This window comes from Vigna unguiculata, chromosome 3 (assembly GCF_037176805.1).
Source record: "Vigna unguiculata cultivar grain cowpea cultivar isolate G323 ecotype 2 chromosome 3, ASM3717680v1, whole genome shotgun sequence".
NCBI classification, from domain to species: Eukaryota; Viridiplantae; Streptophyta; class Magnoliopsida; order Fabales; family Fabaceae; genus Vigna; species Vigna unguiculata.
Window position 1 is genome coordinate 15,906,652 of NC_140794.1, and position 14,617 is coordinate 15,921,268.

The following is a 14,617-nucleotide window of genomic DNA, read 5'->3' on the forward strand; positions in this document are numbered from 1 at the left end:
GGGCTGGAAAGTCGAGAGATACCTTCTATTAGACCATTAGGTGTGGAAAATGTTAAGGAACATGATAAGAGTTGAGGATAGTTTGCACTTAGGGTGGTATACGAATGAGATAGGGGGGCGAAATAGGAGTAGTTGGACATAACAAAGGTTTCATTGAGAGGTTTGGGGGCTGTGACAGGAAGAAAGGGTTCTGGAAATTCCAGGACTGACACGCATCGCCTGACGACATGTGTTTTACCGCCAGGCGCTATTGCAGAGCTTCGTTTTCCTTCGCGTAGATGTTGAAATATGTATGATCTGTGATTTTGGAAGCATAGGAAGGTTTCCTGGTATGAGGGCGTAGAGTAAATTTAAAATAGTAAGTGTGGTAAACGATTTATGCAATTGAATGGTAATAATTTATTATAAGGGACTTGAGGTGAGGTGTAGGATAATGCGGTAACTGATATAGTATGGAATGATGGACACTATGCTTTAATTGGAGGTTGGTAAATTATAACAAATGATGTGTTCTATTGGCTCATAGTTCCTAATTAGGCTATGGTAAGGAAAAAGGGAATTAAGGATCGTAAACTAAGATAGTAATACTCAATTTGGTGGGTTAAGAGAGGAAGAGGAGTTTGGGATGGACTCAGAGGTGCTAAGGCATTCTAGACCAGAATCAAGTTGTTCTAGTATAGCGCCTGGCGGGAAGGAACTGCTCCGCCAGGCGATAGAGGGGGAAACTGAGAACACCTGGTGGCGCAGCGCCTGGCGGTCGAGTCTGTAGCGCCAGGCGATAACTGTCCAACAGTGGGTCACTGGAACCTGGGCGCCTGGCGGTGAGGTTAATACCGCCAGGCGGGTACCTGCAGCGAGGAGAGTTTTTGGGGCGCTGTGCGCCTGGCGGTACGCGACACCCGCCAGGCGGTCTGGGAGTTGGCAGCGCCTGGCGGCACGTGTCCCCCGCCAGGCGATCTATACTGCTGCAACTTTGAGTTCTGATGATGTATCTGTGATCTACAATGCGTCTAGTGATGCTTTAAAGGTGGGATTGTTGGTGTTCTTTGAGTTGTGGCTCGGAATGTATCTCTTGAGTTGTGGCTCGGGATAAGGGTTAAGTACGTGGTATTCCTTGAGTTGTGGCTCGGAATAGCATCTCTTGAGTTGTGGCTCGAGATGGCGGATGAACACGAGGGACCCTTGAGTTGTGGCTCGGGTTGGCGAGTGTTGCCGGTGTGAGTGTGCTGGTTGTGGCCAGTACGGATGGGTCCAGATAGATTGCCCTCCTCAGTTGTTGGCTGACGAGTTTGGTAGTCTTGGAACGATACGGACTATGTTCGTATATGGGAACTCTGTTCGTATATGGGAACTCTACCTGGCGTTGCGGTGTATGATCCGTAGCATGTTTTCCCGCACATGCTCTATCGGTTGTGGCCGATAGCTATGGCAGCAAGTCACCTTGAAGTAATCCCTAGATGATGTAGAACACGAATAATCTGATTGGGGGTCAGATGCTAGGAATTAAAGGATAGAATAATGTGGAAAAATTCAAGTTATATATGGTAATATGTGTGTATATGAACATGTACATATCTGTAATATATATGATTTATCTGCTAAGCTCACCCTATCTGCGTGTGTTTGGCGATGATCGTGTACGCGGTACACGGGAGCATATGTTGATGATGCAGGTGGTTCTGGTGCAGCTTAGTCGCGGAGAGGGGTTCGACTTGGGGAAACTCTTATGTTATTTATTGCTTTTGAAAACAGTTGTAAACCCTGATGGGTAACTTTATAACATTGTGATTTTGGTATTGTAGTGGATATTTATAAACTTTATTTGATCATTTAATAAAATTTAAATTTCCCGTGTTTTGGGAAAATGAGGTATTATTAAATGCGCTGAGTATTTTATTTTTTTCTTTATTTTATTTATAAACCCGTAATATCCTGACGGGATGTTACAGGTACGAAGGAGCATTCCAGTTGTAAGGTTGCAGGTTGGAAGTTACTTCGAGAGCAGTGACTAAACCAATCTACACAGTTGAACACATATCGCTTAGCACAAAGGCAAAGTTTCCAATGAATATAGTTGTGGGAGTCATTATATCAGTCGTGTCGGAGTGGTGGTTGTTAGTGAAAATGAGGAAAATGTAGTTTTCTTCCTATCTTATCGGTGAATTTTCGAGGTCAAAAATTTTTGTTGTTGGGAAGAATGTAAAACCCACTTTACTTTCTGCCCTTATTTGTAAAGACCCACTCTAATTAGTTGGGCCTAAAGGCTGACCCATAGGGTGCCAAGGCCCCTGAAGCAGCCAAGGTCCTTCATTCTGCACTCACTTGCCAAAATTAGTGCTCTCACTCTTACTTTTCCTATTCACAGAAACTTTGCTAGGGCTCAGTACCACCATGGTCAAGCTAGTTCGAACTCATTCCTTCTTCACGTAAGTTATCCCTCATCTCGTACTTCCATTTTTTCTAGCATTGTTGTCTTGGTTCCAACAAGGGGCTCTCTTGGTAACCTTGTTTTCCTCTGTTCTACCATTTTTTCCAACTTAGTAAGTTGTTCCCAATGCTATGGTGCTCACTGTTTGGGTATACAAGTCTTTTGGCTAGCTCTTTCCAGGTAAGGTAAGCTAGGATTTTTTTATGCTTTTATAAATAATCTGCCTGTTTTGGTTCTGTTGGGTGCTCTTGATGATTTGATGTGCTTTTGATGGTGTGAAAATAATTTGTTATTATTTATGGATGGATTTTTGGTTTTGCATGCGTGAGAGCAGGTGAGATCTGCTATGCTCGCCTAAGCAAGCTATTTCTCGCCCAAACGGGAAGCTCTCGCCTAAGCGAGCATGGCAGTAAGTCGCCCCCTTTAGTTTTGAGTGCTCGCCTAAGCGAAGGCCTCTCGCTTGAGCGAAGCTTTTCGCCTGAGCGAGAGACCCCTGTCGCCTGAGCGAGAGATCCTTAGCTTGAGCGAGATTGACATCACAATTGTTTAAATGTTTGTATACTCCCATGATTGATTTGTTCACCCTTTTAAAGCATGAAATATGATGCCAACATTTTATACAACGTGCTTGTGTTTTCTTAAATTTTTGTTGTTTGGGATTTTGTGTTTTTACATGTTGAAATCAATGAAAATCTGTCAGTTTAGCTTAAGCGAGAATTTCTAGCTTAAGCGAGATCAGCCTAGCTTAAGCGAGAATTTCTAGCTTAAGCGAGACCAGTCTAGCTTAAGCGAGATTAGTCTAGCTTAAGCGAGAATTGCTGCAAAATTTTAATTCCTTACTTTAACTTGAACTTGTGGATTGATTCAATTACTTTTAAAAGCATGAATTGGGCGAATCGGTATGAGTAGAATGGTTTATGGTCTGTGATTGATAAGTTTAACATGACATTGGCATGTGACTTGTATGAGATGGTTGGTAATCAAAGTGGCATGGTGTCGGTATGAATTACACTTCTATATTCATGGATTAGGAAGGATGATTTGGAATGGATTCAACATGGAACATGTATGAGGATGGATTATAAAGGTTGGCATGAGATTTATAAGCATGATAAATATTACATGATTGTTTGAATATGATTGGTATGTTGTCAGTACGTAATTCCGTGAGCCTCTAGGTGAGACCTCATGGTGGTGCTTCAGTGGTCGGGACGTAATTCCATGACCCCTGTTAGTGGGAGTTCATGGTGGTACCCCATTTATATAATTTGGTAAGGATTCAAGTTAAAGTTGCATCCTGACACTCTAAAGAATCAGTTAGTTTCACTTAGAGCGGATTAACTCTTGTGGTGAGAGTAGTAGGAGGCCTGAAACTCATTAAGGGCTAACCTTGTGTGTGGGGGATTGAGACATTGTAACACTTGTAACACTTAGCTCGGGGGTGAGCAGAGAAATCCACCACAAGTGCAAGCTCCACTGAATACGACTAGATTATATATATTCGGATGAGTTGAGTCTGAGTCTTAGTGTATTATTTGAAGGGTCATAACATGTTTGGATGATATATACTGATTGGAATGTGAAATAGCATGTAACTGTATGATAAACTATTTTATACTCTAGCTTACCCTTTTGCTTGTTTGATTGCTTGTGTGTGGTTCTTCTCCTTTTGCGATGATCATCAATTTATTGATGTGAGCAGATGTGAGGAACATCCGGGGTCAACAGGGAGGTGATGGTTCTGCTGCGTAGCCCATCTAGGCTGGATTCTACTGTCAAGTTCTTGTATTATACTTTGTATCTGGCATCGAGTTGTGCCTTGGTTTCTATTAGTTTTATTTCTTGATATTGTAAGGAGTAGTGGTTATACTCCCAGATTTGTTTCTTTTACCCTATCTGCGTTGCATTTCATTTAAATTAAGGATATTATTTAAATGGGGTGTTACATTTAGGACCGACTATTGAGTTTGGTAGTTAAACGACACGAGAGACCAAGTTGTTGGTGATCATGTAGTGTTGAACCTTATACTAAATCCATGACAACTCATGTAAGTATGATACTTAGGAAGATATAAATAATATGGTTAAATATGTTTTTTTTCTTAAATTTTCGGTGAAAATTAGAATTAGTTTCTTTTTCGAAACTTTGAACAAATTTAGTTTCTCATCCTTAGAAATGCGTAGATTTAATCCTTTTAACAAAATTTTGTTAAGTTGATTTGACGTTTGGAACGCGTTTCTCAACTAACATTGAAGTGGAAATGTATCAAACGATGTAAACAACTCAAATGCTATCATGAAATACTTTTGAAACATCAAATAAACTTGACAAAATTTGGTGAAAAGGACTAACTTCACACATTTCTAAAATTGGGAGACTAAATTAAGCCAAAATTTTCAAGAGAGACTAATTCTAATTTTCACTTAAAGTTAAGGGACCAAAGACATATTCAACCCTAAATAATATTTGTTTGAGAAAAGACCATACTTCGGAGTATCTCTAGTGAGAAAAGAAAAGAAGCTATTAAGAGAGAGCGAAGATGAAAAAAAACATAATCCGTCTATCCTATGCAAATATATAAATACTACAAATTAAAAGATCACAAAATGAAATCTTTTCTAAGTATCAAAACGAGAAAACTTCTTTAAAAAAATTGAAAAAGAAAATCAATAAAAGATAGCTAAAAGAGAAAAAAAAAAAGTTCCCGGCTTCATAGAAATTGAACACGGGGCATTTGCTTCTAAACTCCCACTCACAAAAATTTGAAACATGTTTTCTCTCTCAAAATTTCAGACACATTTTCATCCATTCACTCACGTTCCCCTCTCAAACCTTACCCTCTCGTTATCTATCTCGCTGCTTTCACCTTTGAAACCCTAGACGCCTCACTCTCTTCCCCTCTCTCCCATGCTTCCTTGCTCCATATCACATACTTCATATTCATTTTCGCAATTGATGTGCATTCTTCTTTTCTCATTCCTCTTCTTCTACTTTCACTCACCTAGATAAGGTTTTAGATTTATGTAATGAAGATAAGGGTAAGAACTCACTGTTTTTTTTTTGTCTTCTTCTGCTTCTTTCATTTGTTCTTCCCAAATTGTTATTTTTATCTAAATTTTTGTTTAATGGGTTCAAGTTTTTTCTTTCATTATAGGTATTCTTTGCTCACCATCTCAGTCTTTTTTAGCTCCATTTGTTAGAAAGTGCTTTTTATTTCTTTCCAAGTTTTTTGCTTCCTATCTCTTTAATCCATTAAAGTTTGTTTCTTTATTATTAAAGTCATCCTCTCTTGTAATTGGTAAGAAAGTACTATATTTTCTCTTCTTTGAATTTTTTTTCTTCCCAAGCTTTTTCTTCCTTTTTCTTTAATCCATTGAGTTTGTTTTTTTCATTATTAATGTTGTTCTCTCAAATTATAAAGAAAAAAAAAATTTCTTTCTCACAATTCCAGTTTCTTGAGCATCTATCTGTAAGGAACCATTGTTGCCCCCTCCTTCTTCTTTGATTATTTTTTCTTCCCAAATGTTGGACTTTTAATTATTACAAGATGTTTGGGGCTACCCGTCCAATGCAAATCTCAATTTTTTGAATTTGAAACTTCTATGGAGATTTATGACGTGTTTTTCCTACAATTACTCAATCAAAAACCACACGTTCTTCCTACAATTACTCAATCAAAAATCATAGTTACTCTTCTATTCTTATCTTGAAATTCTATTAATTACTTATGAATATGTTTTTTTCTTCAAAGATTGAGATTGTGAATTAAGGAGGACTCAAATTGTATATGGTCCAATATTCTGATCCAGTTGGTTATTTCCATTTTTCCTTTTTATTTGTGTGATTTCACAAATTTTCTAATAATTTGTTATTTGACATTTTCCCATGGCAACATATCCAAATGTGAGGTGATAGTCTATTTTAACTTATGTGAGGTTGGAAAAACCCAACTGAGGTAGTGTGTTTATCAACATTAAAGATCAACTTCTGAGTCACTTGAGAATAACTAAAATTCATGCTAATAAACAATTGTCACACCTCCACCATCAACTTGGTCATGAGGGTATTTCTTTTCTTATATTCACATGATTTAGGCTTTTTTTAAGTGGAATTTCTAGTGAAACTACCTTATTTATTGGAAATGTTTATCTTCGTGCATATGCAGATTATTGGTCTAATATTGGGTGCAATTCTTCCATTTCAAAATCTGTTGGTTGACATCTAAGTGTCGGGTACTTTTAAGTTACTTGATTTAATTACTAATAGATTAATGAAACTATGGAAGAAAAAATGTATTCATTTGTCATGATCAAATTTTCATAAGAGTAAGTAATCAAGAAAATGAATTCTCATTGTTGTGACTAATAAAACATGTTTTATATGACTAATTTTCGAGGAACGATGCATATTCCAGCTATGAATTTGATAGTTAGAGCAAATCTTCTGGAATGTATTTGTTTTCTTCACCTAAGGATATCTTATTCTCAAACTACATGTTATCAATTACAAATTATTCTTTCCAAATTTGCGTTAGTGGTTAAAGGTACCAGTCCTTCTTCAGTTTGTTGCAAAATGCTTTAGTCATGTTTAGTTTAATGAATATATTGAAAACAATTCCTCCTTTTTATCCATGTTAATGAGAAGGATCTTTTTTCTTAAACAAAGTTTAACCGTTGCAACTATAAGCATTATTGATTAATTTTGAAAAGATTAACATGCTAGATAATTTGAAAACAAAAATGTTGCTCAAGATTACTTGAGAACAGTCAAACTGTCATTTTTCATCAATGATGCAAACAAACATTGCTCTTTTGACTGTTTTTTTCTCCATTTCGAGGCTTTTGTGCTTTCAAACACAAATGTGTTGTCTAAAAAAAAAAATGCATTGTGAGAGCAGATTCTTTGTGCTTCAACTTTATCTTCTCCCCTTTAAAAAGCCTTTATTTCCTCTTTGGTAATTGGAATGCCCTATTTTAAAAAATATATTTTGCTTATTTAATATTTATTGTCATTAAAGTTTTTTTTTTCAGTATGTGATGTTTTCTGTTAATTGATAAGTATTCAATTTTCCCTTTTCATAACATTGGTTGCACTTGCAATTGAGCCAAGAAAGAGAGATTACTAGGGGCACGAGAGGCAAAATTTAACAACAACAACTATTAAAAATGTCTATTGGACTAGACATTGTGTTGCCATCTACTATGCAAGTAAATTTGATAGTTAGATACGGACCTTCTCCTATGCCATCTTCCTATGTTGTTTAGTTAAGTATCCATTAAGATTTTATTGTATTGTTATCCATCTTATTGGTAGTGCTGATTTTAGTAAGGTGGTGGTTGTGGGTTTAGTTTGGTGGTGGTTGTGGCAATGGTGAAAAGTCATGAAATAGAGAGGGAGGGTGACGAAGTGGAGGGTGAGACTAAATTGAACAAATTTAACTAAAACATGGACTTATTTGAACAAAACACAAACAATCATAATTAAAACAATCCATGTAATGTGAACAATGTCAACCTGTACACTCTCCTATTATCAATTTAAATGGCATCCATGAAAAGGACGAAATTGAACATAATTTAGCAAAACAAGGACCAAATTGAACGTGCAAAAAAAAAAAGGCCAAATTGAACAAACTGAACCAAAATAGAGACCAAAATAATATTTAAACCTAAACTATATAAGTTACGTTTTTATACCAAGATACTCTGCCAAATCATGTTATTCACACTCTCTAGAACATGGCCCAATAATCACAAAGAAGGGATGCCTTCCTTCTACCAAGTAAGGCCACATTATTGTGGAATTGAGTCCTATTCTCTCCCAATAAATGAATATCTCATTAGGTACTTCACAATGGTGAGAATCTAATATCTTTTGAGATATTCTCTAAGAAAGTGAATATCTTCCTGGACTTTAGAATGAGATCACTCTTGCAAGAGTTAGAAGATGTCTTCTAAAGAGTCTTAACAATATATACAATTTCTCAACAAATATAAATTGCATTCATTTAAGCAATAAAATATGGTATATTCTCATTAAAGTAGGATTGAAATATATATAAAACATCAATGAAATAAGTAAGTCAAGTACATATTTCAAGTCATTATTATATACTAAAGATCTCGTCTCATAAAAGATATAGAGTAATGAATATTTTCTAACTAATCTTGTTTATAAGAACTAAAAATAAGCCAATTAAAAAATTGTAGTTGCACAACCATACATATGACATTATATGTAATTGGAAAAACATGAAACTAAAAAAAATTAAGCTCACAAAACCTAGCCTATTGCCTTTATTTGTCCTATTTACTTTTCTTTGTTCTCGATCAATTGACACTTCAAAACAATGAAAAGTATAATTTCAATCTCCTTTCTATCTCTCTATTCATGGCATCCCTACAAAATTCCCACCTGAACCCCAAACAATTTCACACAAAGAAAATATATTAAGTAATTTAATGAAGAAACCTATTAAGAGGAATGTGTGAGCATTGCCACATAGGTTAACTAACTCTGGTCGTGGAAGGTAGGGAAAATAATAAATTTCCACAACAATCCAAGTTGTCAACACCCAACTTGCCACAATTTTCGTTTATGGCCTTGTGCGAGAATAATGGCGTATGAAACCTTAAACTCAAAGCTTAATGACGAATTTGGAGAAAAGCTTCGACACCTTCGTTAACAATTTAGAGAAGTTGGAGTCACCAATCATAAAAAGAAAGAATTAGGCATGAGAAATGGAGAAAGTGAAAGGTGATTTCAAAAAACCAAATAGGGCAATGAAAAGAAATACCAATGGGAGGCTTATGCTACAATGACGACGACAACAACCCTAGGGAACAACGACGATAGCAGCAACATGACGAATGACGACTTCGCAGACCAAGAAAGTCAAAGAGAGTAATTGTAGAGAAGAAAATTGTGTTGGAAATGAAGAGTACTATGCTAGGGTGATAAGGAAGTAATGCAAAATTAAACATACTATACTAGTTACAAGGTCCAACTAGTATAGTAAATATTTTTAAAATAAGAAAACATAAGAAGTAATTTTCTATACCAGTTCACCAACATTTTAAAGACCATGCCACATTTTATATTGGTGTTGGGTTCAATCGATATAGAAAATCTCCCATTATTTACAAAATTGTCACTTTGTTAGTTTTTGTACCTGGTGAATTAGAATCAGTATAATATGTCACTATAAATAGGTAATTCAAATGAGGTAATATAAATAGGTAATTCAAATGTAAAGTAGGATGACAAATTGTGGATACAATTCAAACACTCTAAGAATGTCAAAAACAAGAGAAATTACAAATCTATTGATGAATGTAGCAATTTAGGTTACTACTATCATATATTTCCTTTATCGATTCTTGTTTTATCCTTGTTAATATAGTTTAGTAATTCCTGCAAATCTTCGTCTCCATTCTCTTCTTCATCTAATCTTTTCTCCATTTTATCTTTTATTGTCTCTATCCACTATTCCATATCTAAATAATAAAAAGACAAAAAATATAATTGTTGGAGAGAAATGCATGAGTTCTTGATTAAAATACAAATTAAGAGAGAATTTAATGATTTAAAGATATTTATGAAATTAATTCATACCATAAGTTAATTATTCATGAAATTCGAGTTAGTTTGAAAATTGTTACTTTGTTAGCCCATTGACAACATAATCCACATCAAGTTGATTTCGTTCACTCATGAGCACTTTGGATCATATCGAACAAAAATCTTCGAGAAACAATTCTAACGATTTTATACTTGTTTATGTTTATCCTTGAATGATAAAATTGGAAGAATTTGATGTTGATCTTAACCAAAGAAAACAACATTGTTTTTTTATAATGGTTTACTTTTTTTACTGAAGATCTCATATTGACTAGAGATAAAGTAAATTTACAATATATAAGTTTGTATAAACCTACAAGTTGGTTTTGTAAGGTTAGGTGAGACTTAAAGTCTACTTTATAACATGATATCAAAGTCATTTCAAACATATCATAGCAAAATTTCTTATTTGTTGAGCCTATCATGTTACCGTTATTGGATCACTCATTAATATTGAGTCTCATGCTCGATATGTATGTGTCTTAGTATAAAGGAGGTGTGTTGGAGATCGCACACACTAACACAAAAATTGTTTATAACGTCTGTCATTTTTGGCTTTTGACGTTTGTTAAAATATTGACGTCATATTGGGTGGAGTTAAAATTAACGTCTGAAAGAAAAATTGACGTTACTTAACGTCGGAAATAGTAGTGACTGACATCCCCTAACGTCAGTTCAAACCCAACCCGACGTTCAACTGATGCCCTCTGGAGGCAAAAAAAAAGCTAGAGTTGACGTCTATCCTTGCACTGACAAACGTCAACGTCCTTTGACAACTGATAGTGCAAGGACAGACGTCAATACCAGTTGTTTTCTTTTTTAATGTTTTGTTGTATTTACAATTTCCCACACCTGAAAAACAAAAAAGTTCCAGAACAATTCACAAATATTCAAGCAAAGTGGTGGATTTACAATTTTAACTAATAATTTTAAAGTTGTCTAAACTTTTACAATTACCACAAAACTAAAAGTTTCATCAAGAAATTGACATCCTACAAAGTTTGAAAAAAAAATTCTAATGTTATTGTGGGTCCTAACTCCATTGCTCCAATAAATATGCTTCCCACTACTATCTTAGGGTCTGTATAGTGTCATCCGATATAGGTGATGAATTCTTGAAGCGCTAAAAAAATAATACAAATTCATTATGTATGAATATCATTGTTTAAAGTTTTATATGATTTATAATATCTTAAAGATATATACACATATTATTACCTCTATCAAATCCTCTTTAATTGTAGCTCAAATGATTGTTCTTATCCAAGACATGACATAATACCCAAATTTCCATGAATCTTCTTTCTTGTTACACTAAAGATGACAAATGAATGAGTTACAACCTTTGGGTATAATACTTTAATTTGTTGTGCTTTAGAAAAAGTGTGACAAGCTAGAGGCAAGTAAGTGTGTCTTCCAATTGATCGTGGATGTAACCCAAAATGGATGTCCATGTTGGCTAAATCTTGACGTGGTGTTTCCTTTTACGTTTAGTAAAGTCATGATGACACTATCACATTTTTTTTCAATGTTCATCATGTCTATACAATGTCATACCTCAAGTTTACACCAATATGGAAGATTAAAGAATACTGATCGTTTCTTCTAAATGTTTTTCTCTATGGTCTTCTTCTTTTAATGTTTGTCGAACACAATATCAATGTTTTTCACCTGGTTGTATACTTCGTCACAACTTCATCCTCAGGACTTCCATTAAATGTTTTATTCATTCCACGGTAAGGATGTTTTCGACGAAGAAATTTTCAATGTTTTGTATTCATAATTTTCTGACCGTGTTTCAATTGAATATAACTCGTGTTTTCTTCACAAATGGGACATGCAAAATGACGTTTAACAGTGTAACCTCTCAAGTTTCCATATGTTGGAAAATCATTTATGGTGCAAAACAACACTGCACGTAAATAAAAAGTTTCTTGACAATATGAATCATACACATCAATGTCTTCTTCCATAACAGTTTCAAATCATCGATTAACGACTTTATGTACACATCAATGTCATTTCCAGGTTGTCTAGGACCCAATATCATCATAAACAACATCTTATATTTTCTCTTCATGCATAACAAAGGAGATAGATTGTAAATCATCAACAAAACTGTCCATAAACTATGTTTGCTACTTAGTTCCCATAAGGATTCATACCATCTATAGTAAGTCCAAGTCTTAAGTTTTTTGGCTCTACACCAAAGTCTAGAAATGTTTCATCAATCTTCTTCCATTATGGAGAATCAGCTGGGTGTTGAAGAAGATTATTACACTTTCTTTCATCAACATGTCATTTCAGGTTCTTTGCATCTTCTTTAATGGAAAACAATCATTTGAATCTAGCTATTATAGGTAGGTATCACATCACTTTAGCAGGTGGACCATCTTTGTCTTCATCACCATTTCCATCAATTTTCTTTTTAAATCGCGATAAACCACATGTTGAATACACCTTCAGTGAAGCAAACTCGTCTTTGTATAAACACAATCATTGGGGCATCCATGTATCTTTTGATATTCCAAACTCATTGGACATAAAATTTTCTTTACCTCGTAATTACAAATAGGTAATGTGTTATTTTCTAGAAGCATCTCCTTTAGCAACTCCAACAATTCGGTGAAACTTTTATTGGTCCATCTATTTCTTGCTTTTAAACTGAACAATTTCAAAGTTGCCGACATTCATGTAAAGTTATCGCATCCTGGGTACAACTCTTCCTTTGAATCAGACTTAAAAGAATCAAATAAATGAGCTTTTCCAAAATTTTCTTCCCCGATATCACCTACCATGTCTTCTGACCATTCATCCAATTGTCTACATAATATGTTCCTCGTGACGTCGTAGACTTGTCCAATACCTCTCCATGTCAAGCCCAAAGTTTATAACTCCTCATTATACCGAAGATGAATAAATGATCATGTATTGTGCCCAATTCATTACGTATTTGATTAAGACAACAAACACAAGGACAAAAATATGTCTCATTAACAAAGATTGTGTGTTCTTAAGCATATTGCAAAAACTCATAAACCTCATTTTCATACTCTTCACTGATGCGACGTTCATTCATCCAACTTCGATCCATATTATTTCCATAAAAAACTCCATCAACGTGAGGCCCTACCCATTCGAAAAAATTATTTTTCATAATTTCCTAACATGTATATGAAGAAGTCAAACATCATAAATTTGACAAAATTTTGACAACATTTCGCATTAGTTTCTAAAGTACACGAAATGAAAGAGATCAGTCATGATCACAATCAAGTATGCATCCACAAAACAACACAAAATTTCTTCAATCAAAATTTTATCAAATTTATGCATAAACCTCAATATACACGTTATAACCAATTATGAAAAATATTTTTTTCAAACTGTCCAATCAGACAATTAAAGATTTAATATAAACGATTAAAAATTTAATCATTTGTACTAGATCTCAAACAGGAACTAAGGTTCGCTCAATATTATGACTAAAATTATAATAAATCTTCACATATAAAATAACAATACAATAATAATATTAAAATATAATAAAAAAATTACATTTATTTTAACATGCAACACATCTAATAGTAAATATAAATTTTATTCTAAATTTATCAACTATCATAAAATTTCAAATAAAAGAAAATAAGCCAGAAAAATCAACAAAATACATTAAAATTATTTTAACATGCAACACATCTAATAATAAATCTAAGTTTCATTCCAAATTTATTTAAAATCATATTTTTTTAAAATAAAAAAATAAGCCAAAAAAATTAACAAAATAAACGCATACATAAACTATAGCAAAATGAAAAATTAACATATTTTAACAAAAACAAGAATGCAAATAGAGAAGGGTGGGTTGCCGACAAACAAAAACTTCATGGTGGAATAGGGAAGAAAACCTTGCATTTATGTGAAATGGAGACCAAAATGAAATCCAATCAGTTCAAAATACTTAAATCAGTGCACAAATCAAAACCCAACAAATTTCATGGTGGAAAACTCACCTGCGGAGGTCACGGTGGCCGGCGGAACGTGGAGGAGGTCTCGCGAAGAAGAGGAATAATGGTTGTTCGCGTTGTAGGGCTGCAATAAAACGATGGTGGGACGTCAGTTTTATGCCCAGCCGACGTTGAGTAACGTCGGATAAGTAAAAAACCCAATGTCGAGTGACGTCAGGGCAATAGAAGATCGACGTTAAGCCTTAGTGACGTCAGGGATTCAAAAATCAGATGTTATGTGACGTCGGGGATGTGCTGGACAAATGTCAAAATTATAACTTTATTTACAAAAATGTCACTGGTCATTTTTTACTTTGATTTTTCCTTGAGCAGACGTTAAATGATTGATGTTATAAGCATTTTTTGTGTTAATGACATCATATCAATATTGTATATATAAGTGCAAACTTCACTCTACAAATATTTTTACATGTATGAGTTATGTTTAAAATCTATTTCTTAAAATTAAATGATTTTAAACTATTTTTTAAATAAAGCATTTAAAAGAACTTTTTTAAATAAAATATTTAAAAAAATAATACATCTGTTGGTTGTACTTCC